General features: G+C 33.4%; 6 non-coding genes across 6 annotated transcripts; all 6 read left to right on the forward strand.

Moving 5' to 3' along the window:
- Positions 1 to 2,464: 2,464 nt before the first annotated feature.
- TRNAI-UAU (transfer RNA isoleucine (anticodon UAU)) lies at positions 2,465 to 2,557 on the forward strand. Its single transcript is given in 2 exon segments — positions 2,465 to 2,502; positions 2,522 to 2,557. It is a non-coding gene; the product is annotated as a tRNA-Ile (tRNA).
- A 10,421-nt stretch (positions 2,558 to 12,978) lies between these two features.
- TRNAI-UAU (transfer RNA isoleucine (anticodon UAU)) lies at positions 12,979 to 13,071 on the forward strand. The gene is given in 2 exon segments: positions 12,979 to 13,016; positions 13,036 to 13,071. It is a non-coding gene; the product is annotated as a tRNA-Ile (tRNA).
- Positions 13,072 to 15,992: 2,921 nt separating this feature from the next.
- Positions 15,993 to 16,085, forward strand: TRNAI-UAU (transfer RNA isoleucine (anticodon UAU)). The gene is given in 2 exon segments: positions 15,993 to 16,030; positions 16,050 to 16,085. It is a non-coding gene; the product is annotated as a tRNA-Ile (tRNA).
- Positions 16,086 to 17,471: 1,386 nt separating this feature from the next.
- TRNAI-UAU (transfer RNA isoleucine (anticodon UAU)) lies at positions 17,472 to 17,564 on the forward strand. Its single transcript is given in 2 exon segments — positions 17,472 to 17,509; positions 17,529 to 17,564. It is a non-coding gene; the product is annotated as a tRNA-Ile (tRNA).
- Positions 17,565 to 18,966: 1,402 nt separating this feature from the next.
- Positions 18,967 to 19,059, forward strand: TRNAI-UAU (transfer RNA isoleucine (anticodon UAU)). The gene is given in 2 exon segments: positions 18,967 to 19,004; positions 19,024 to 19,059. It is a non-coding gene; the product is annotated as a tRNA-Ile (tRNA).
- A 2,912-nt stretch (positions 19,060 to 21,971) lies between these two features.
- Positions 21,972 to 22,064, forward strand: TRNAI-UAU (transfer RNA isoleucine (anticodon UAU)). The gene is given in 2 exon segments: positions 21,972 to 22,009; positions 22,029 to 22,064. It is a non-coding gene; the product is annotated as a tRNA-Ile (tRNA).
- Positions 22,065 to 24,071: the final 2,007 nt, after the last annotated feature.

Consider the following 24,071-nt stretch of genomic DNA (forward strand, 5'->3'; position numbering starts at 1 on the left):
CCATCTCGGGTGGTAGGCTTTATTTCATCAATATAATTAATGGAGATGTTCCTTTTATTCTTGCTTCATACTGCACAAATGGCTCCACCAGAAACATTTATCTGCTTAACAATCCGGTACTGTTCAGCTTGCAAAATTATGGCCCAGTATCTAAAAGCAGACATTTATCCTAATGACATTGTGGAATAGTTTCCGGATAAGTTTACTATCACCTGGGACAGTGGCTTCAAGTCCCATCTAGGATGCATGTTTCTTTGTTGCTCATTCTCATTCTAGAAGTTATGCTTTTTTCAATGCAAGTGACTGTCTTAATGGTATTACATGAAATCCATATGTACCAAAACATACCTATTAAGTTTTAATTGCAATTTAATATCAGAGTGGCTACAAAATAACAATGTCTATGGCAATTGCTGATGGGTTTCTTGAAGTCCTTTCATCCTTGTCATCAAAAGGGTAATTTTCTGCTTTTTATATTTCTTTGGACACTGACTTTACTGACAATTTAGGTGCTACAGACTAAAAAAATAATGTTTACCTTTAAATATAGAGCAAAAGTGAGATTTAACTTATTTTTAATTAAAGATACTGCACTTTTTGGTATTATAGTGTATATTTTCCCTATGCAACATTAAAGTTACATGTATCTATACCAAATATTATTTAAGATAAATAAACAGGAATTATTTTACAATTTTGATAATATTGAACTGTACAACAATGGCATGAATTCATTGCAATATACACCTATGGATACATAAAACTGGGCAATAACACAAATGCACAATATAATTGATTACCTTATGATTAGAATATTACTTTTATTAGGTACTTTAGTATTGGGTGCAGTAGTTTAGTGGATTTAAAAAGTAACTAATTTAAAATTAATAAACCAAGTTAATTTACTTAGTCAACTCGATGCTAAAATCACTCAACTAAAAATATTGCACTTTGACCATGCGCTCCTGTGGCGCAATTGGTCGGTGCACTGTACTTATAAGACAGTATTTGTTGAGCAAAGCTGAGGTTGTGAGTTCAAGCCTCACCTGGAGCAAATGTAATCTTTTTTATAATGTCATCAGTTAATGATTATCATCTGCTACCGGAACATCCTGATATGAAGGCAGAAAAAAAACACAAACATGACTGTTTTTAAGGTACCAGTACACACATCTGCTTTGGTTCATATGCACTGTAAACATTACTTTAGTTAGTCAACAAAATGGAATGCAAAAGACTACCTCTTTATTGGTAAAAGAGTTGCATCAATCTTTTTTGCTGCAATGTAACATGAGGGTCCACACTATTAGGTCTGGTTAGTACAATCACATTTCATACTGGGATTTGTAAAGCAAAGAACACAAATAAACGGCTTTCCTATATCGCAACAATTAATGATTATACTAATGAAAAAATCAGTTTCACACAAAGATGTAACTAAGCCCCGGTGGCCTAAAGGATAAGGCACTGGCCTCCTAAGCTAGGGATTGTGGTTTCAAGTCTCACCTTGGGTGATAGGCTTTATTTCATCCATACAATTACTGGAGATGTTCCCTTTATTCTTGCTTGATACTGCACAAATGGCTCCACCAGAAACTTTTATCTGCTTAACTATCCGGTACTGTTCAGCTTGCACAATTATGGCTCAGTATCTAAAAGCACAAATTTATCCTAATGACATTGTGGATTAGTTTCCAGATAAGTTTACTATCACCTGGGATAGTGGTTTCAAGTCCCGTCTAGGATCTATGTTCCTTTGTTGCTCATTCTCATTCTAGAAGTTATGCTTTTTTCAATGCAGGTGACTGTCTTAATGGTATTGCATGAAATCCATATATACCAAAACATACCTATTAAGTTTTAATTGCAATTTAATATCAGAGTGGCTACAAAATAACAATGTCTATGGCAATTGCTGATGGGTCTATTGAAGTACTTTCATCCTTGTCATCAAAAGGGTAATTTTCAGCCTTTTATATTTCTTTGGACACTGACTTTACTGACAATTTAGGTGCTACAGACCAAAAAAACAATGTTTACCTTTAAATATATAGCACAAGTGAGATTTAACTTATTTTTATTTAAAGATACTGCACTTTTTGGTATTATAGTGTATATTTTCCCTATGCAACAGTACAGTTACATATATCTATACCAAATATTATTTAAGATAAAAAAAACTGGAATTATTTTACAATTTTGATAATATTGAACTGTACAACAATGGCATGAATTCATTGCAATATACACCTATATATACATAAAACTGGGCAATAACACAAATGCACAATATAATTGATTACCTTATGATTAGAATATTACTTTTATTAGGTACTTTAGTATTGGGTGCAGTAGTTTAGTGGATTTAAAAAGTACCTAATTTAAAATTAATAAACCAAGTTAATTTACTTAGTCAACTCGATGCTAAAATCACTCAACTAAAAATAATGTACTTTGACCATGCGCTCCTGTGGTGCAATCGGTCAGCGCATGGTACTTATAAGACAGTATCTGTTGAGCAATGCCGAGGTTGTGAGTTCAAGCCTCACCTGGAGCAAATGTAATCTTTTTTCTAATGTCATCAGTTAAAGATTATCATCTGCTTCCTGAACATCCTGATATGAAGGCAGAAAAAAAACACAAACATGACTGTTTTTAAGGTACCAGTACACACATCTGCTTTGGTTCATATGCACTGTAAACATTACTTTAGTTAGTCAACAAAATGGAATGCAAAAGATTAACTCTTTATTGGTAAAACAGTTGCATCAATCTGTTTTGCTGCAATGTAACATGAGGATCCACACTATTAGGTCTACTTAGTACAATCACATTTCATGCTGGGATTTGTAAAGCAAAGAACACAAATAAACGGCTTTCCTATATAGCAACAATTAATGATTAAACTAATGATAAAATTAGTTTCACACAAAGATGTTACTAAGCCCCACTGGCCTAATGGATAAGGCCCTGGCCTCCTAAGCCAGGGATTGTGGGTTCATGTCCCATCTCGGGTGGTAGGCTTTATTTCATCAATATAATTAATGGAGATGTTCCTTTTATTCTTGCTTCATACTGCACAAATGGCTCCACCAGAAACATTTATCTGCTTAACAATCCGGTACTGTTCAGCTTGCAAAATTATGGCCCAGTATCTAAAAGCAGACATTTATCCTAATGACATTGTGGATTAGTTTCCGGATAAGTTTACTATCACCTGGGACAGTGGCTTCAAGTCCCATCTAGGATGCATGTTTCTTTGTTGCTCATTCTCATTCTAGAAGTTATGCTTTTTTCAATGCAAGTGACTGTCTTAATGGTATTACATGAAATCCATATGTACCAAAACATACCTATTAAGTTTTAATTGCAATTTAATATCAGAGTGGCTACAAAATAACAATGTCTATGGCAATTGCTGATGGGTTTCTTGAAGTCCTTTCATCCTTGTCATCAAAAGGGTAATTTTCTGCTTTTTATATTTCTTTGGACACTGACTTTACTGACAATTTAGGTGCTACAGACCAAAAAAATAATGTTTACCTTTAAATATAGAGCAAAAGTGAGATTTAACTTATTTTTAATTAAAGATACTGCACTTTTTGGTATTATAGTGTATATTTTCCCTATGCAACATTAAAGTTACATGTATCTATACCAAATATTATTTAAGATAAATAAACAGGAATTATTTTACAATTTTGATAATATTGAACTGTACAACAATGGCATGAATTCATTGCAATATACACCTATGGATACATAAAACTGGGCAATAACACAAATGCACAATATAATTGATTACCTTATGATTAGAATATTACTTTTATTAGGTACTTTAGTATTGGGTGCAGTAGTTTCGTGGATTTAAAAAGTAACTAATTTAAAATTAATAAACCAAGTTAATTTACTTAGTCAACTCGATGCTAAAATCATTTAACTTAAAATAATGATCCTTGACCATGCCCTCCTGTGGCGCAATTGGTCAGCGCACTGTACTTATAAGACAGTATCTGTTGAGCAAAGCTGAGGTTGTGAGTTCAAGCCTCACCTGGAGCAAATGTAATCTTTTTTCTAATGTCATCAGTTAATGATTATCATCTGATACCGGAACATCCTGATATGAAGGCAGAAAAAAAACACAAACATGACTGTTTTTAAGGTACCAGTACACACATCTGCTTTGGTTCATATGCACTGTAAACATTACTTTAGTTAGTCAACAAAATGGAATGCAAAAGATTAACTCTTTATTGGTAAAACAGTTGCATCAATCTGTTTTGCTGCAATGTAACATGAGGATCCACACTATTAGGTCTACTTAGTACAATCACATTTCATGCTGGGATTTGTAAAGCAAAGAACACAAATAAACGGCTTTCCTATATAGCAACAATTAATGATTAAACTAATGATAAAATTAGTTTCACACAAAGATGTTACTAAGCCCCACTGGCCTAATGGATAAGGCCCTGGCCTCCTAAGCCAGGGATTGTGGGTTCATGTCCCATCTCGGGTGGTAGGCTTTATTTCATCAATATAATTAATGGAGATGTTCCTTTTATTCTTGCTTCATACTGCACAAATGGCTCCACCAGAAACATTTATCTGCTTAACAATCCGGTACTGTTCAGCTTGCAAAATTATGGCCCAGTATCTAAAAGCAGACATTTATCCTAATGACATTGTGGATTAGTTTCCGGATAAGTTTACTATCACCTGGGACAGTGGCTTCAAGTCCCATCTAGGATGCATGTTTCTTTGTTGCTCATTCTCATTCTAGAAGTTATGCTTTTTTCAATGCAAGTGACTGTCTTAATGGTATTACATGAAATCCATATGTACCAAAACATACCTATTAAGTTTTAATTGCAATTTAATATCAGAGTGGCTACAAAATAACAATGTCTATGGCAATTGCTGATGGGTCTATTGAAGTACTTTCATCCTTGTCATCAAAAGGGTAATTTTCAGCCTTTTATATTTCTTTGGACACTGACTTTACTGACAATTTAGGTGCTACAGACCAAAAAAACAATGTTTACCTTTAAATATATAGCACAAGTGAGATTTAACTTATTTTTATTTAAAGATACTGCACTTTTTGGTATTATAGTGTATATTTTCCCTATGCAACAGTACAGTTACATATATCTATACCAAATATTATTTAAGATAAAAAAAACTGGAATTATTTTACAATTTTGATAATATTGAACTGTACAACAATGGCATGAATTCATTGCAATATACACCTATATATACATAAAACTGGGCAATAACACAAATGCACAATATAATTGATTACCTTATGATTAGAATATTACTTTTATTAGGTACTTTAGTATTGGGTGCAGTAGTTTAGTGGATTTAAAAAGTACCTAATTTAAAATTAATAAACCAAGTTAATTTACTTAGTCAACTCGATGCTAAAATCACTCAACTAAAAATAATGTACTTTGACCATGCGCTCCTGTGGTGCAATCGGTCAGCGCACGTTACTTATAAGACAGTATCTGTTGAGCAATGCCGAGGTTGTGAGTTCAAGCCTCACCTGGAGCAAATGTAATCTTTTTTCTAATGTCATCAGTTAAAGATTATCATCTGCTTCCTGAACATCCTGATATGAAGGCAGAAAAAAAACACAAACATGACTGTTTTTAAGGTACCAGTACACACATCTGCTTTGGTTCATATGCACTGTAAACATTACTTTAGTTAGTCAACAAAATGGAATGCAAAAGATTAACTCTTTATTGGTAAAACAGTTGCATCAATCTGTTTTGCTGCAATGTAACATGAGGATCCACACTATTAGGTCTACTTAGTACAATCACATTTCATGCTGGGATTTGTAAAGCAAAGAACACAAATAAACGGCTTTCCTATATAGCAACAATTAATGATTAAACTAATGATAAAATTAGTTTCACACAAAGATGTTACTAAGCCCCACTGGCCTAATGGATAAGGCCCTGGCCTCCTAAGCCAGGGATTGTGGGTTCATGTCCCATCTCGGGTGGTAGGCTTTATTTCATCAATATAATTAATGGAGATGTTCCTTTTATTCTTGCTTCATACTGCACAAATGGCTCCACCAGAAACATTTATCTGCTTAACAATCCGGTACTGTTCAGCTTGCAAAATTATGGCCCAGTATCTAAAAGCAGACATTTATCCTAATGACATTGTGGATTAGTTTCTGGATAAGTTTACTATCACCTGGGACAGTGGCTTCAAGTCCCATCTAGGATGCATGTTTCTTTGTTGCTCATTCTCATTCTAGAAGTTATGCTTTTTTCAATGCAAGTGACTGTCTTAATGGTATTACATGAAATCCATATGTACCAAAACATACCTATTAAGTTTTAATTGCAATTTAATATCAGAGTGGCTACAAAATAACAATGTCTATGGCAATTGCTGATGGGTTTCTTGAAGTCCTTTCATCCTTGTCATCAAAAGGGTAATTTTCTGCTTTTTATATTTCTTTGGACACTGACTTTACTGACAATTTAGGTGCTACAGACCAAAAAAATAATGTTTACCTTTAAATATAGAGCAAAAGTGAGATTTAACTTATTTTTAATTAAAGATACTGCACTTTTTGGTATTATAGTGTATATTTTCCCTATGCAACATTAAAGTTACATGTATCTATACCAAATATTATTTAAGATAAATAAACAGGAATTATTTTACAATTTTGATAATATTGAACTGTACAACAATGGCATGAATTCATTGCAATATACACCTATGGATACATAAAACTGGGCAATAACACAAATGCACAATATAATTGATTACCTTATGATTAGAATATTACGTTTATTAGGTACTTTAGTATTGGGTGCAGTAGTTTCGTGGATTTAAAAAGTAACTAATTTAAAATTAATAAACCAAGTTAATTTACTTAGTCAACTCGATGCTAAAATCATTTAACTTAAAATAATGATCCTTGACCATGCCCTCCTGTGGCGCAATTGGTCAGCGCACTGTACTTATAAGACAGTATCTGTTGAGCAAAGCCGAGGTTGTGAGTTCAAGCCTCACCTGGAGCAAATGTAATCTTTTTTCTAATGTCATCAGTTAATGATTATCATCTGATACCGGAACATCCTGATATGAAGGCAGAAAAAAAACACAAACATGACTGTTTTTAAGGTACCAGTACACACATCTGCTTTGGTTCATATGCACTGTAAACATTACTTTAGTTAGTCAACAAAATGGAATGCAAAAGATTAACTCTTTATTGGTAAAACAGTTGCATCAATCTGTTTTGCTGCAATGTAACATGAGGATCCACACTATTAGGTCTACTTAGTACAATCACATTTCATGCTGGGATTTGTAAAGCAAAGAACACAAATAAACGGCTTTCCTATATAGCAACAATTAATGATTAAACTAATGATAAAATTAGTTTCACACAAAGATGTTACTAAGCCCCACTGGCCTAATGGATAAGGCCCTGGCCTCCTAAGCCAGGGATTGTGGGTTCATGTCCCATCTCGGGTGGTAGGCTTTATTTCATCAATATAATTAATGGAGATGTTCCTTTTATTCTTGCTTCATACTGCACAAATGGCTCCACCAGAAACATTTATCTGCTTAACAATCCGGTACTGTTCAGCTTGCAAAATTATGGCCCAGTATCTAAAAGCAGACATTTATCCTAATGACATTGTGGATTAGTTTCCGGATAAGTTTACTATCACCTGGGACAGTGGCTTCAAGTCCCATCTAGGATGCATGTTTCTTTGTTGCTCATTCTCATTCTAGAAGTTATGCTTTTTTCAATGCAAGTGACTGTCTTAATGGTATTACATGAAATCCATATGTACCAAAACATACCTATTAAGTTTTAATTGCAATTTAATATCAGAGTGGCTACAAAATAACAATGTCTATGGCAATTGCTGATGGGTTTCTTGAAGTCCTTTCATCCTTGTCATCAAAAGGGTAATTTTCTGCTTTTTATATTTCTTTGGACACTGACTTTACTGACAATTTAGGTGCTACAGACCAAAAAAATAATGTTTACCTTTAAATATAGAGCAAAAGTGAGATTTAACTTATTTTTAATTAAAGATACTGCACTTTTTGGTATTATAGTGTATATTTTCCCTATGCAACATTAAAGTTACATGTATCTATACCAAATATTATTTAAGATAAATAAACAGGAATTATTTTACAATTTTGATAATATTGAACTGTACAACAATGGCATGAATTCATTGCAATATACACCTATGGATACATAAAACTGGGCAATAACACAAATGCACAATATAATTGATTACCTTATGATTAGAATATTACTTTTATTAGGTACTTTAGTATTGGGTGCAGTAGTTTCGTGGATTTAAAAAGTAACTAATTTAAAATTAATAAACCAAGTTAATTTACTTAGTCAACTCGATGCTAAAATCATTTAACTTAAAATAATGCTCCTTGACCATGCCCTCCTGTGGCGCAATTGGTCAGCGCACTGTACTTATAAGACAGTATCTGTTGAGCAAAGCCGAGGTTGTGAGTTCAAGCCTCACCTGGAGCAAATGTAATCTTTTTTCTAATGTCATCAGTTAATGATTATCATCTGATACCGGAACATCCTGATATGAAGGCAGAAAAAAAACACAAACATGACTGTTTTTAAGGTACCAGTACACACATCTGCTTTGGTTCATATGCACTGTAAACATTACTTTAGTTAGTCAACAAAATGGAATGCAAAAGATTAACTCTTTATTGGTAAAACAGTTGCATCAATCTGTTTTGCTGCAATGTAACATGAGGATCCACACTATTAGGTCTACTTAGTACAATCACATTTCATGCTGGGATTTGTAAAGCAAAGAACACAAATAAACGGCTTTCCTATATAGCAACAATTAATGATTAAACTAATGATAAAATTAGTTTCACACAAAGATGTTACTAAGCCCCACTGGCCTAATGGATAAGGCCCTGGCCTCCTAAGCCAGGGATTGTGGGTTCATGTCCCATCTCGGGTGGTAGGCTTTATTTCATCAATATAATTAATGGAGATGTTCCTTTTATTCTTGCTTCATACTGCACAAATGGCTCCACCAGAAACATTTATCTGCTTAACAATCCGGTACTGTTCAGCTTGCAAAATTATGGCCCAGTATCTAAAAGCAGACATTTATCCTAATGACATTGTGGATTAGTTTCCGGATAAGTTTACTATCACCTGGGACAGTGGCTTCAAGTCCCATCTAGGATGCATGTTTCTTTGTTGCTCATTCTCATTCTAGAAGTTATGCTTTTTTCAATGCAAGTGACTGTCTTAATGGTATTACATGAAATCCATATGTACCAAAACATACCTATTAAGTTTTAATTGCAATTTAATATCAGAGTGGCTACAAAATAACAATGTCTATGGCAATTGCTGATGGGTTTCTTGAAGTCCTTTCATCCTTGTCATCAAAAGGGTAATTTTCTGCCTTTTATATTTCTTTGGACACTGACTTTACTGACAATTTAGGTGCTACAGACCAATAAACAATGTTTAACTTTAAATATATAGCACAAGTGAGATTTAACTTATTTTTATTTAAAGATACTGCACTTTTTGGTATTATAGTGTATATTTTCCCTATGCAACATTACAGTTACATATATCTATACCAAATATTATTTAAGATAAATAAACAGGAATTATTTTACAATTTTGATAATATTGAACTGTACAACAATGGCATGAATTCATTGCAATATACACCTATGGATACATAAAACTGGGCAATAACACAAATGCACAATATAATTGATTACCTTATGATTAGAATATTACTTTTATTAGGTACTTTAGTATTGGGTGCAGTAGTTTCGTGGATTTAAAAAGTAACTAATTTAAAATTAATAAACCAAGTTAATTTACTTAGTCAACTCGATGCTAAAATCATTTAACTTAAAATAATGCTCTTTGACCATGCCCTCCTGTGGCGCAATTGGTCAGCGCACTGTACTTATAAGACAGTATCTGTTGAGCAAAGCCGAGGTTGTGAGTTCAAGCCTCACCTGGAGCAAATGTAATCTTTTTTCTAATGTCATCAGTTAATGATTATCATCTGATACCGGAACATCCTGATATGAAGGCAGAAAAAAAACACAAACATGACTGTTTTTAAGGTACCAGTACACACATCTGCTTTAGTTCATATGCACTGTAAACATTACTTTAGTTAGACAACAAAATGGAATGCAAAAGACTAACTCTTTATTGGTAAAAGAGTTGCATCAATCTGTTTTGCTGCAATGTAACATGAGGGTCGACACTATTAGGTCTACTTAGTACAATCACATTTCATGCTGGGATTTGTAAAGCAAAGAACACAAATAAACGGCTTTCCTATATAGCAACAATTAATGATTAAACTAATGAAAAATTAGTTTCACACAAAGATGTTACTAAGCCCCACTGGCCTAATGGATAAGGCACTGGCCTCCTAAGCCAGGGATTGTGGGTTCATGTTCCATCTCGGGTGGTAGGCTTTATTTCATCAATATAATTAATGGAGATGTTCCTTTTATTCTTGCTTCATACTGCACAAATGGCTCCACCAGAAACATTTATCTGCTTAACAATCCGGTACTGTTCAGCTTGCAAAATTATGGCCCAGTATCTAAAAGCAGACATTTATCCTAATGACATTGTGGAATAGTTTCCGGATAAGTTTACTATCACCTGGGACAGTGGCTTCAAGTCCCATCTAGGATGCATGTTTCTTTGTTGCTCATTCTCATTCTAGAAGTTATGCTTTTTTCAATGCAAGTGACTGTCTTAATGGTATTACATGAAATCCATATGTACCAAAACATACCTATTAAGTTTTAATTGCAATTTAATATCAGAGTGGCTACAAAATAACAATGTCTATGGCAATTGCTGATGGGTTTCTTGAAGTCCTTTCATCCTTGTCATCAAAAGGGTAATTTTCTGCTTTTTATATTTCTTTGGACACTGACTTTACTGACAATTTAGGTGCTACAGACCAAAAAAATAATGTTTACCTTTAAATATAGAGCAAAAGTGAGATTTAACTTATTTTTAATTAAAGATACTGCACTTTTTGGTATTATAGTGTATATTTTCCCTATGCAACATTAAAGTTACATGTATCTATACCAAATATTATTTAAGATAAATAAACAGGAATTATTTTACAATTTTGATAATATTGAACTGTACAACAATGGCATGAATTCATTGCAATATACACCTATGCATACATAAAACTGGGCAATAACACAAATGCACAATATAATTGATTACCTTATGATTAGAATATTACTTTTATTAGGTACTTTAGTATTGGGTGCAGTAGTTTAGTGGATTTAAAAAGTAACTAATTTAAAATTAATAAACCAAGTTAATTTACTTAGTCAACTCGATGCTAAAATCACTCAACTAAAAATAATGCACTTTGACCATGCGCTCCTGTGGTGCAATTGGTCGGTGCACTGTACTTATAAGACAGTATTTGTTGAGCAAAGCTGAGGTTGTGAGTTCAAGCCTCACCTGGAGCAAATGTAATCTTTTTTATAATGTCATCAGTTAATGATTATCATCTGCTACCGGAACATCCTGATATGAAGGCAGAAAAAAAACACAAACATGACTGTTTTTAAGGTACCAGTACACACATCTGCTTTGGTTCATATGCACTGTAAACATTACTTTAGTTAGTCAACAAAATGGAATGCAAAAGACTACCTCTTTATTGGTAAAAGAGTTGCATCAATCTTTTTTGCTGCAATGTAACATGAGGGTCCACACTATTAGGTCTGGTTAGTACAATCACATTTCATACTGGGATTTGTAAAGCAAAGAACACAAATAAACGGCTTTCCTATATCGCAACAATTAATGATTATACTAATGAAAAAATCAGTTTCACACAAAGATGTAACTAAGCCCCGGTGGCCTAAAGGATAAGGCACTGGCCTCCTAAGCTAGGGATTGTGGTTTCAAGTCTCACCTTGGGTGATAGACTTTATTTCATCCATACAATTACTGGAGATGTTCCCTTTATTCTTGCTTGATACTGCACAAATGGCTCCACCAGAAACTTTTATCTGCTTAACTATCCGGTACTGTTCAGCTTGCACAACTATGGCTCAGTATCTAAAAGCACAAATTTATCCTAATGACATTGTGGATTAGTTTCCGGATAAGTTTACTATCACCTGGGATAGTGGTTTCAAGTCCCGTCTAGGATCTATGTTCCTTTGTTGCTCATTCTCATTCTAGAAGTTATGCTTTTTTCAATGCAGGTGACTGTCTTAATGGTATTGCATGAAATCCATATATACCAAAACATACCTATTAAGTTTTAATTGCAATTTAATATCAGAGTGGCTACAAAATAACAATGTCTATGGCAATTGCTGATGGGTCTATTGAAGTACTTTCATCCTTGTCATCAAAAGGGTAATTTTCAGCCTTTTATATTTCTTTGGACACTGACTTTACTGACAATTTAGGTGCTACAGACCAAAAAAACAATGTTTACCTTTAAATATATAGCACAAGTGAGATTTAACTTATTTTTATTTAAAGATACTGCACTTTTTGGTATTATAGTGTATATTTTCCCTATGCAACATTACAGTTACATATATCTATACCAAATATTATTTAAGATAAAAAAAACTGGAATTATTTTACAATTTTGATAATATTGAACTGTACAACAATGGCATGAATTCATTGCAATATACACCTATATATACATAAAACTGGGCAATAACACAAATGCACAATATAATTGATTACCTTATGATTAGAATATTACTTTTATTAGGTACTTTAGTATTGGGTGCAGTAGTTTAGTGGATTTAAAAAGTACCTAATTTAAAATTAATAAACCAAGTTAATTTACTTAGTCAACTCGATGCTAAAATCACTCAACTAAAAATAATGTACTTTGACCATGCGCTCCTGTGGTGCAATCGGTCAGCGCACGGTACTTATAAGACAGTATCTGTTGAGCAATGCCAAGGTTGTGAGTTCAAGCCTCACCTGGAGCAAATGTAATCTTTTTTCTAATGTCATCAGTTAAAGATTATCATCTGCTTCCTGAACATCCTGATATGAAGGCAGAAAAAAAACACAAACATGACTGTTTTTAAGGTACCAGTACACACATCTGCTTTGGTTCATATGCACTGTAAACATTACTTTAGTTAGTCAACAAAATGGAATGCAAAAGATTAACTCTTTATTGGTAAAACAGTTGCATCAATCTGTTTTGCTGCAATGTAACATGAGGATCCACACTATTAGGTCTACTTAGTACAATCACATTTCATGCTGGGATTTGTAAAGCAAAGAACACAAATAAACGGCTTTCCTATATAGCAACAATTAATGATTAAACTAATGATAAAATTAGTTTCACACAAAGATGTTACTAAGCCCCACTGGCCTAATGGATAAGGCCCTGGCCTCCTAAGCCAGGGATTGTGGGTTCATGTCCCATCTCGGGTGGTAGGCTTTATTTCATCAATATAATTAATGGAGATGTTCCTTTTATTCTTGCTTCATACTGCACAAATGGCTCCACCAGAAACATTTATCTGCTTAACAATCCGGTACTGTTCAGCTTGCAAAATTATGGCCCAGTATCTAAAAGCAGACATTTATCCTAATGACATTGTGGATTAGTTTCCGGATAAGTTTACTATCACCTGGGACAGTGGCTTCAAGTCCCATCTAGGATGCATGTTTCTTTGTTGCTCATTCTCATTCTAGAAGTTATGCTTTTTTCAATGCAAGTGACTGTCTTAATGGTATTACATGAAATCCATATGTACCAAAACATACCTATTAAGTTTTAATTGCAATTTAATATCAGAGTGGCTACAAAATAACAATGTCTATGGCAATTGCTGATGGGTTTCTTGAAGTCCTTTCATCCTTGTCATCAAAAGGGTAATTTTCTGCTTTTTATATTTCTTTGGACACTGACTTTACTGACAATTTAGGTGCTACAGACCAAAAAAATAATGTTTACCTTTAAATATAGAGCAAAAGTGAGATTTAACTTATTTTTAATTAAAGATACTGCACTTTTTGGTATTATAGTGTATATTTTCCCTATGCAACATTAAAGTTACATGTATCTATACCAAATATTATTTAAGATAAATAAACAGGAATTATTTTACAATTTTGATAATATTGAACTGTACAACAATGGCATGAATTCATTGCAATATACACCTATGGATACATAAAACTGGGCAATAACACAAATGCACAATATAATTGATTACCTTATGATTAGAATATTACTTTTATTAGGTACTTTAGTATTGGGTCCAGTAGTTTAGTGGATTTAAAAAGTACCTAATTTAAAATTAATAAACCAAGTTAATTTACTTAGTCAACTCGATGCTAAAATCACTCAACTAAAAATAATTCGCTTTGACCATGCACTCCTGTGGCGCAATTGGTCAGTGCACTGTACTTATAAGACAGTATCTGTTGAGATCTGTTGAGCAATGCCGAGGTTGTGAGTTCAAGCCTCACCTGGAGCAAATGTATTCTTTTTTCTAATGTCATCAGTTAAAGATTATCAACTGCTTCCTGAACATCCTGATATGAAGGCAGAAAAAAAACACAAACATGACTTTTTTTAAGGTACCAGTACACACATCTGCTTTGGTTCATATGCACTGTAAACATTACTTTAGTTAGTCAACAAAATGGAATGCAAAAGATTAACTCTTTATTGGTAAAACAGTTGCATCAATCTGTTTTGCTGCAATGTAACATGAGGGTCCACACTATTAGGTCTACTTAGTACAATCACATTTCATGCTGGGATTTGTAAAGCAAAGAACACAAATAAACGGCTTTCCTATATAGCAACAATTAATGATTAAACTAATGAAAAAATTAGTTTCACACAAAGATGTTACTAAGCCCCACTGGCCTAATGGATAAGGCACTGGCCTCCTAAGCCAGGGATTGTGGGTTCATGTCCCTTCTCAGGTGGTAGGCTGTATTTCATCAATATAATTAATGGAGATGTTCCTTTTATTCTTGCTTCATACTGCACAAATGGCTCCACCAGAAACTTTTATCTGCTTAACAATCCGGTACTGTTCAGCTTGCAAAATTATGGCCCAGTATCTAAAAGCAGACATTTATCCTAATGACATTGTGGATTAGTTTCCGGATAAGTTTACTATCACCTGGGACAGTGGCTTCAAGTCCCATCTAGGATGCATGTTTCTTTGTTGCTCATTCTCATTCTAGAAGTTATGCTTTTTTCAATGCAAGTGACTGTCTTAATGGTATTACATGAAATCCATATGTACCAAAACATACCTATTAAGTTTTAATTGCAATTTAATATCAGAGTGGCTACAAAATAACAATGTCTATGGCAATTGCTGATGGGTTTCTTGAAGTCCTTTCATCCTTGTCATCAAAAGGGTAATTTTCTGCTTTTTATATTTCTTTGGACACTGACTTTACTGACAATTTAGGTGCTACAGACCAAAAAAACAATGTTTACATTTAAATATAGAGCACAAGTGAGATTTAACTTATTTTCTATTAAAGATACTGCACTTTTTGGTATTATAGTGTATATTTTCCCTATGCAACATTAAAGTTACATATATGTATACCAAATATTATTTAAGATAAATAAACAGGAATTATTTTACAATTTTGATAATATTGAACTGTACAACAATGGCATGAATTCATTGCAATATACACCTATTGATACATAAAACTGGGCAATAACACAAATGCACAATATAATTGATTACCTTATGATTAGAATATTACTTTTATTAGGTACTTTAGTATTGGGTGCAGTAGTTTAGAGGATTTAAAAAGTAACTAATTTAAAATTAATAAACCAAGTTAATTTACTTAGTCAACTCGATGCTAAAATCACTCAACTAAAAATAATGCAATTTGACCATGCGCTCCTGTGGCACAATCGGTCAGTGCGCAGTACTTATAAGGCAGTATCTGTTGAGCAATGCTGAGGTTGTGAGTTCAAGCCTTACCTGGAGCAAATGTAATTTTTTTTCTAATGTCATCAGTTAATGATTATCATCTGCTACCTGAACATCCTGATATGAAGGCAGAAAAAAAACACAAACATGACTGTTTTTAAGGTACCAGTACACACATCTGCTTTGGTTCATATGCACTGTAAACATTACTTTAGTTAGTCAACAAAATGGAATGCAAAAGACTACCTCTTTATTGGTAAAAGAGTTGCATCAGTCTGTTTTGCTGCAATGTAACATGAGGGTCCACACTATTAGGGCTGGATAGTACAATCACATTTCATGCTGGGATTTGTAAAGCAAAGAACACAAATAAATGGCTTTTCTATATCGCAACAATTAATGATTATACTAATGAAAAAATCAGTTTCACACAAAACTGTTACTAAACCCCAGTGGCCTAATGGATAAGCTAGGGATTGTGGTTTCAAGTCTCACCTGGGGTGATAGTCTTTATTTCATCCATACAATTAATGGAGATGTTCCCTTTATTCTTGCTTGACACTGCACAAATGGCTCCACCAGAAACTTTTATCTGCTTAACTATCCGGTACTGTTCAGCTTGCGCAATTATGGCTCAGTATCTAAAAGCAGAAATTTATCCTAATGACATTGTGGATTAGTTTCCGGATAAGTTTTCTATCATAGTGGCTTCAAGTCCCATCTAGGATCTATGTTCCTTTGTTGCTCATTCTCATTCTAGAAGTTATGCTTTTTTCAATGCAGGTGACTGTCTTAATGGTATTGCATGAAATCCATATGTACCAAAACATACCTATTAAGTTTTAATTGCAATTTAATATCAGAGTGGCTACAAAATAACAATGTCTATGGCAATTGCTGATGGGTTTATTGAAGTACTTTCATCCTTGTCATCAAAAGGGTAATTTTCTGCCTTTTATATTTCTTTGGACACTGACTTTACTGACAATTTAGGTGCTACAGACCAAAAAAATAATGTTTACCTTTAAATATATAGCACAAGTGAGATTTAACTTATTTTTATTTAAAGATACTGCACTTTTTGGTATTATAGTGTATATTTTCCCTATGCAACATTACAGTTATATATATCTATACCAAATATTATTTAAGATAAAAAAACTGGAATTATTTTACAATTTTGATAATATTGAACTGTACAACAATGGCATGAATTCATTGCAATATACACCTATATATACATAAAACTGGGCAATAACACAAATGCACAATATAATTGATTACCTTATGATTAGAATATTACTTTTATTAGGTACTTTAGTATTGGGTGCAGTAGTTTAGTGGATTTAAAAAGTACCTAATTTAAAATTAATAAACCAAGTTAATTTACTTAGTCAACTCGATGCTAAAATCACTCAACTAAAAATAAGGTACTTTGACCATGCGCTCCTGTGGTGCAATCGGTCAGCACACGGTACTTATAAGACAGTATCTGTTGAGCAATGCCGAGGTTGTGAGTTCAAGCCTCACCTAGAGCAAATGTAATCTTTTTTCTAATGTCATCAGTTAAAGATTATCATCTGCTTCCTGAACATCCTGATATGAAGGCAGAAAAAAAACACAAACATGACTGTTTTTAAGGTACCAGTACACACATCTGCTTTGGTTCATATGCACTGTAAACATTACTTTAGTTAGTCAACAAAATGGAATGCAAAAGATTAACTCTTTATTGGTAAAACAGTTGCATCAATCTGTTTTGCTGCAATGTAACATGAGGGTCCACACTATTTGGTCTGGTTAGTACAATCACATTTCATGCTGGGATTTGTAAAGCAAAGAACACAAATAAATGGCTTTCCTATATCGCAACAATTAATGATTATACTAATGAAAAACTCAGTTTCACACAAAGACGATACTAAGCCCCAGTGGCCTAATAGATAAGGCACTGGCCTCCTAAGACAGGGATTGTGGGTTCAAGTCCCATTTGGGACTTTATTTCATTAAAATAATTTTGGAGACGTTCCTTTTATTCTTGCTTCATACTGCACAAATGGCTCCACCAGAAACTTTTATCTGCTTAACAATCCGGTACTGTTCAGCTTGCAAAATTATGGCCCAGTATCTAAAAGCAGACATTCATCCTAATGACATTGTGGATTAGTTTCCTGAAGAGTTTACTATCACCTGGGACAGTGGCTTCAAGTCCCATCTAGGATGCATGTTCCTTTGTTGCTCATTCTCATCCTAGAAGTTATGCTTTTTTTCAATGCAGGTGACTGTCTTAATGGTATTGCAGAAAATCCATATATACCAAAACATACCTATTAAGTTTTAATTGCAATTTAATATCAGAGTGGCTACAAAATAACAATTTCTATTGCAATTGCTGATGGGTTTCTTGAAGTCCTTTCATCCATGTTATCAAAAGGGTAATTTTCTGCCTTTTATATTTCTTTGGACACTGACTTTACTGACAATTTAGGTGCTACAGACCAAAAAAACAATGTTTACCTTTAAATATAGAGCACAAGTGAGATTTAACTTATTTTTAATTAAAGATTCTGCACTTTTTGGTATTATAGTGTATATTTTCCCTATGCAACATTAAAGTTACAAATATCTATAGCAAATATTATTTAAGATAAATAAACAGGAATTATTTTACAATTTTGATAATATTGAACTATACAACAATGGCATGAATTCATTGCAATATACACCTATGGATACATAAAACTGGGCAATAATACAAATGCACAATATAATTGATTACCTTATGATTATAATATTACTTTTATTAGGTACTTTAGTATTGGGTGCAGTAGTTTAGTTGATTTAAAAAGTAACTAATTTAAAATTAATAAACCAAGTTAATTTATTTAGTCAACTCGATGCTAAAATCGCTCAACTAAAAATAATGCAATTTGACCATGCGCTCCTGTGGCGCTATCGGTCAGCGCGCGGTACTTATAAGGCAGTGTCTGTTGAGCAATGCCGAGGTTGTGAGTTCAAGCCTCACCTGGAGCAAATGTAATTTTTTTTCTAATGTCATCAGTTATTGATTATCATCTGCTACCTGAACATCCTGATATGAAGGCAGAAAAAAAACACAAACATGACTGTTTTTAAGGTACCAGTACACACAGCTGCTTTGGTTCATATGCACTGTAAACATTACTTTAGTTAGTCAACAAAATGGAATGCAAAAGACTACCTATTTATTGGTAAAAGAGTTGCATCAATCTGTTTTGCTGCAATGTAACATGAGGGTCCACACTATTTGATCTGGTTAGTACAATCACATTTCATGCTGGGATTTGTAAAGCAAAGAACACAAATAAATGGCTTTCCTATATCGCAACAATTAATGATTATACTAATGAAAAACTCAGTTTCACACAAAGATAATACTAAGCCCCAGTGGCCTAATGGATAAGGCACTGGCCTCCTAAACCAGGGATTGTGGGTTCAAGTCCCATCTTGGGTGATAGGATTTATTTCATTAAAATGATTTTGGAGATGTTCCTTTTATTCTTGCTTCATACTGCACAAATGGCTCCACCAGAAACTTTTATCTGCTTAACAATCCGGTACTGTTCAGCTTGCAAAATTATGGCCCAGTATCTAAAAGCAGACATTTATCCTAATGACATTGTGGATTAGTTTCCTGAAAAGTTTACTATCACCTGGGACAGTGGCTTAAAGTCCCATCTAGGATGCATGTTCCTTTGTTGCTCATTCTCATGCTAGAAGTTATGCTTTTTTTCAATGCAGGTGACTGTCTTAATGGTATTGCAGAAAATCCATATATACCAAAACATACCTATTAAGTTTTAATTGCAATTTAATATCAGAGTGGCTACAAAATAACAATGTCTATTGCAATTGCTGATGGGTTTCTTGATGTTCTTTCATCTTTGTCTTCAAAAGGGTAATTTTCTGCTTTTTATATTTCTTTGGACACTGACTTTATTGACAATTTAGGTGCTACAGACAAAAAAAACAATGTTTACCTTTAAATATAGAGCAGAAGTGAGATTTAACTTATTTTTATTTAAAGATTCTGCACTTTTTGGTAATATAGTGTATATTTTCCCTATGCAACATTAAAGTTACATATATCTATACCAAATATTATTTAAGATAAATAAACAGGAATTATTTTACAATTTTGATAATATTGAACTGTACAACAATGGCATGAATTCATTGCAATATACACCTATGGATACATAAAACTTGGCAATAACACAAATGCACAATATAATTGATTACCTTATGATTAGAATATTACTTTTATTAGGTACTTTAGTATTGGGTGCAGTAGTTTAGTGGATTTAAAAAGTAACTAATTTAAAATTAATAAACCAAGTTAATTTACTTAGTCAACTCGATGCTAAAATCACTCAACTAAAAATAATGCACTTTGACCATGCGCTCCTGTGGCGCAATTGGTCGGTGCACTGTACATATAAGACAGTATTTGTTGAGCAAAGCTGAGGTTGTGAGTTCAAGCCTCACCTGGAGCAAATGTAATCTTTTTTATAATGTCATCAGTTAATAATTATCATCTGCTACCGGAACATCCTGATATGAAGGCAGAAAAAAAACACAAACATGACTGTTTTTAAGGTACCAGTACACACATCTGCTTTGGTTCATATGCACTGTAAACATTACTTTAGTTAGTCAACAAAATGGAATGCAAAAGACTACCTCTTTATTGGTAAAAGAGTTGCATCAATCTTTTTTGCTGCAATGTAACATGAGGGTCCACACTATTAGGTCTGGTTAGTACAATCACATTTCATACTGGGATTTGTAAAGCAAAGAACACAAATAAACGGCTTTCCTATATCGCAACAATTAATGATTATACTAATGAAAAAATCAGTTTCACACAAAGATGTAACTAAGCCCCGGTGGCCTAAAGGATAAGGCACTGGCCTCCTAAGCTAGGGATTGTGGTTTCAAGTCTCACCTTGGGTGATAGACTTTATTTCATCCATACAATTACTGGAGATGTTCCCTTTATTCTTGCTTGATACTGCACAAATGGCTCCACCAGAAACTTTTATCTGCTTAACTATCCGGTACTGTTCAGCTTGCACAATTATGGCTCAGTATCTAAAAGCACAAATTTATCCTAATGACATTGTGGATTAGTTTCCGGATAAGTTTACTATCACCTGGGATAGTGGTTTCAAGTCCCGTCTAGGATCTATGTTCCTTTGTTGCTCATTCTCATTCTAGAAGTTATGCTTTTTTCAATGCAGGTGACTGTCTTAATGGTATTGCATGAAATCCATATATACCAAAACATACCTATTAAGTTTTAATTGCAATTTAATATCAGAGTGGCTACAAAATAACAATGTCTATGGCAATTGCTGATGGGTCTATTGAAGTACTTTCATCCTTGTCATCAAAAGGGTAATTTTCAGCCTTTTATATTTCTTTGGACACTGACTTTACTGACAATTTAGGTGCTACAGACCAAAAAAACAATGTTTACCTTTAAATATATAGCACAAGTGAGATTTAACTTATTTTTATTTAAAGATACTGCACTTTTTGGTATTATAGTGTATATTTTCCCTATGCAACAGTACAGTTACATATATCTATACCAAATATTATTTAAGATAAAAAAAACTGGAATTATTTTACAATTTTGATAATATTGAACTGTACAACAATGGCATGAATTCATTGCAATATACACCTATATATACATAAAACTGGGCAATAACACAAATGCACAATATAATTGATTACCTTATGATTAGAATATTACTTTTATTAGGTACTTTAGTATTGGGTGCAGTAGTTTAGTGGATTTAAAAAGTACCTAATTTAAAATTAATAAACCAAGTTAATTTACTTAGTCAACTCGATGCTAAAATCACTCAACTAAAAATAATGTACTTTGGCCATGCGCTCCTGTGGTGCAATCGGTCAGCCCACGGTACTTATAAAACAGTATCTGTTGAGCAATGCCGAGGTTGTGAGTTCAAGCCTCACCTGGAGCAAATGTAATCTTTTTTCTAATGTCATCAGTTAAAGATTATCATCTGCTTCCTGAACATCCTGATATGAAGGCAGAAAAAAAACACAAACATGACTGTTTTTAAGGTACCAGTACACACATCTGCTTTGGTTCATATGCACTGTAAACATTACTTTAGTTAGTCAACAAAATGGAATGCAAAAGATTAACTCTTTATTGGTAAAACAGTTGCATCAATCTGTTTTGCTGCAATGTAACATGAGGATCCACACTATTAGGTCTACTTAGTACAATCACATTTCATGCTGGGATTTGTAAAGCAAAGAACACAAATAAACGGCTTTCCTATATAGCAACAATTAATGATTAAACTAATGATAAAATTAGTTTCACACAAAGATGTTACTAAGCCCCACTGGCCTAATGGATAAGGCCCTGGCCTCCTAAGCCAGGGATTGTGGGTTCATGTCCCATCTCGGGTGGTAGGCTTTATTTCATCAATATAATTAATGGAGATGTTCCTTTTATTCTTGCTTCATACTGCACAAATGGCTCCACCAGAAACATTTATCTGCTTAACAATCCGGTACTGTTCAGCTTGCAAAATTATGGCCCAGTATCTAAAAGCAGACATTTATCCTAATGACATTGTGGATTAGTTTCCGGATAAGTTTACTATCACCTGGGACAGTGGCTTCAAGTCCCATCTAGGATGCATGTTTCTTTGTTGCTCATTCTCATTCTAGAAGTTATGCTTTTTTCAATGCAAGTGACTGTCTTAATGGTATTACATGAAATCCATATGTACCAAAACATACCTATTAAGTTTTAATTGCAATTTAATATCAGAGTGGCTACAAAATAACAATGTCTATGGCAATTGCTGATGGGTTTCTTGAAGTCCTTTCATCCTTGTCATCAAAAGGGTAATTTTCTGCTTTTTATATTTCTTTGGACACTGACTTTACTGACAATTTAGGTGCTACAGACCAAAAAAATAATGTTTACCTTTAAATATAGAGCAAAAGTGAGATTTAACTTATTTTTAATTAAAGATACTGCACTTTTTGGTATTATAGTGTATATTTTCCCTATGCAACATTAAAGTTACATGTATCTATACCAAATATTATTTAAGATAAATAAACAGGAATTATTTTACAATTTTGATAATATTGAACTGTACAACAATGGCATGAATTCATTGCAATATACACCTATGGATACATAAAACTGGGCAATAACACAAATGCACAATATAATTGATTACCTTATGATTAGAATATTACTTTTATTAGGTACTTTAGTATTGGGTGCAGTAGTTTCGTGGATTTAAAAAGTAACTAATTTAAAATTAATAAACCAAGTTAATTTACTTAGTCAACTCGATGCTAAAATCATTTAACTTAAAATAATGCTCCTTGACCATGCCCTCCTGTGGCGCAATTGGTCAGCGCACTGTACTTATAAGACAGTATCTGTTGAGCAAAGCCGAGGTTGTGAGTTCAAGCCTCACCTGGAGCAAATGTAATCTTTTTTCTAATGTCATCAGTTAATGATTATCATCTGATACCGGAACATCCTGATATGAAGGCAGAAAAAAAACACAAACATGACTGTTTTTAAGGTACCAGTACACACATCTGCTTTGGTTCATATGCACTGTAAACATTACTTTAGTTAGTCAACAAAATGGAATGCAAAAGATTAACTCTTTATTGGTAAAACAGTTGCATCAATCTGTTTTGCTGCAATGTAACATGAGGATCCACACTATTAGGTCTACTTAGTACAATCACATTTCATGCTGGGATTTGTAAAGCAAAGAACACAAATAAACGGCTTTCCTATATAGCAACAATTAATGATTAAACTAATGATAAAATTAGTTTCACAGAAAGATGTTACTAAGCCCCACTGGCCTAATGGATAAGCCAGGGATTGTGGGTTCATGTCCCATCTCGGGTGGTAGGCTTTATTTCATCAATATAATTAATGGAGATGTTCCTTTTATTCTTGCTTCATACTG

The sequence above is a fragment of the Taudactylus pleione genome, unplaced genomic scaffold (assembly GCF_031769625.1).
Source record: "Taudactylus pleione unplaced genomic scaffold, aTauple2 ptg000473l, whole genome shotgun sequence".
Lineage (NCBI taxonomy): Eukaryota > Metazoa > Chordata > Amphibia > Anura > Myobatrachidae > Taudactylus > Taudactylus pleione.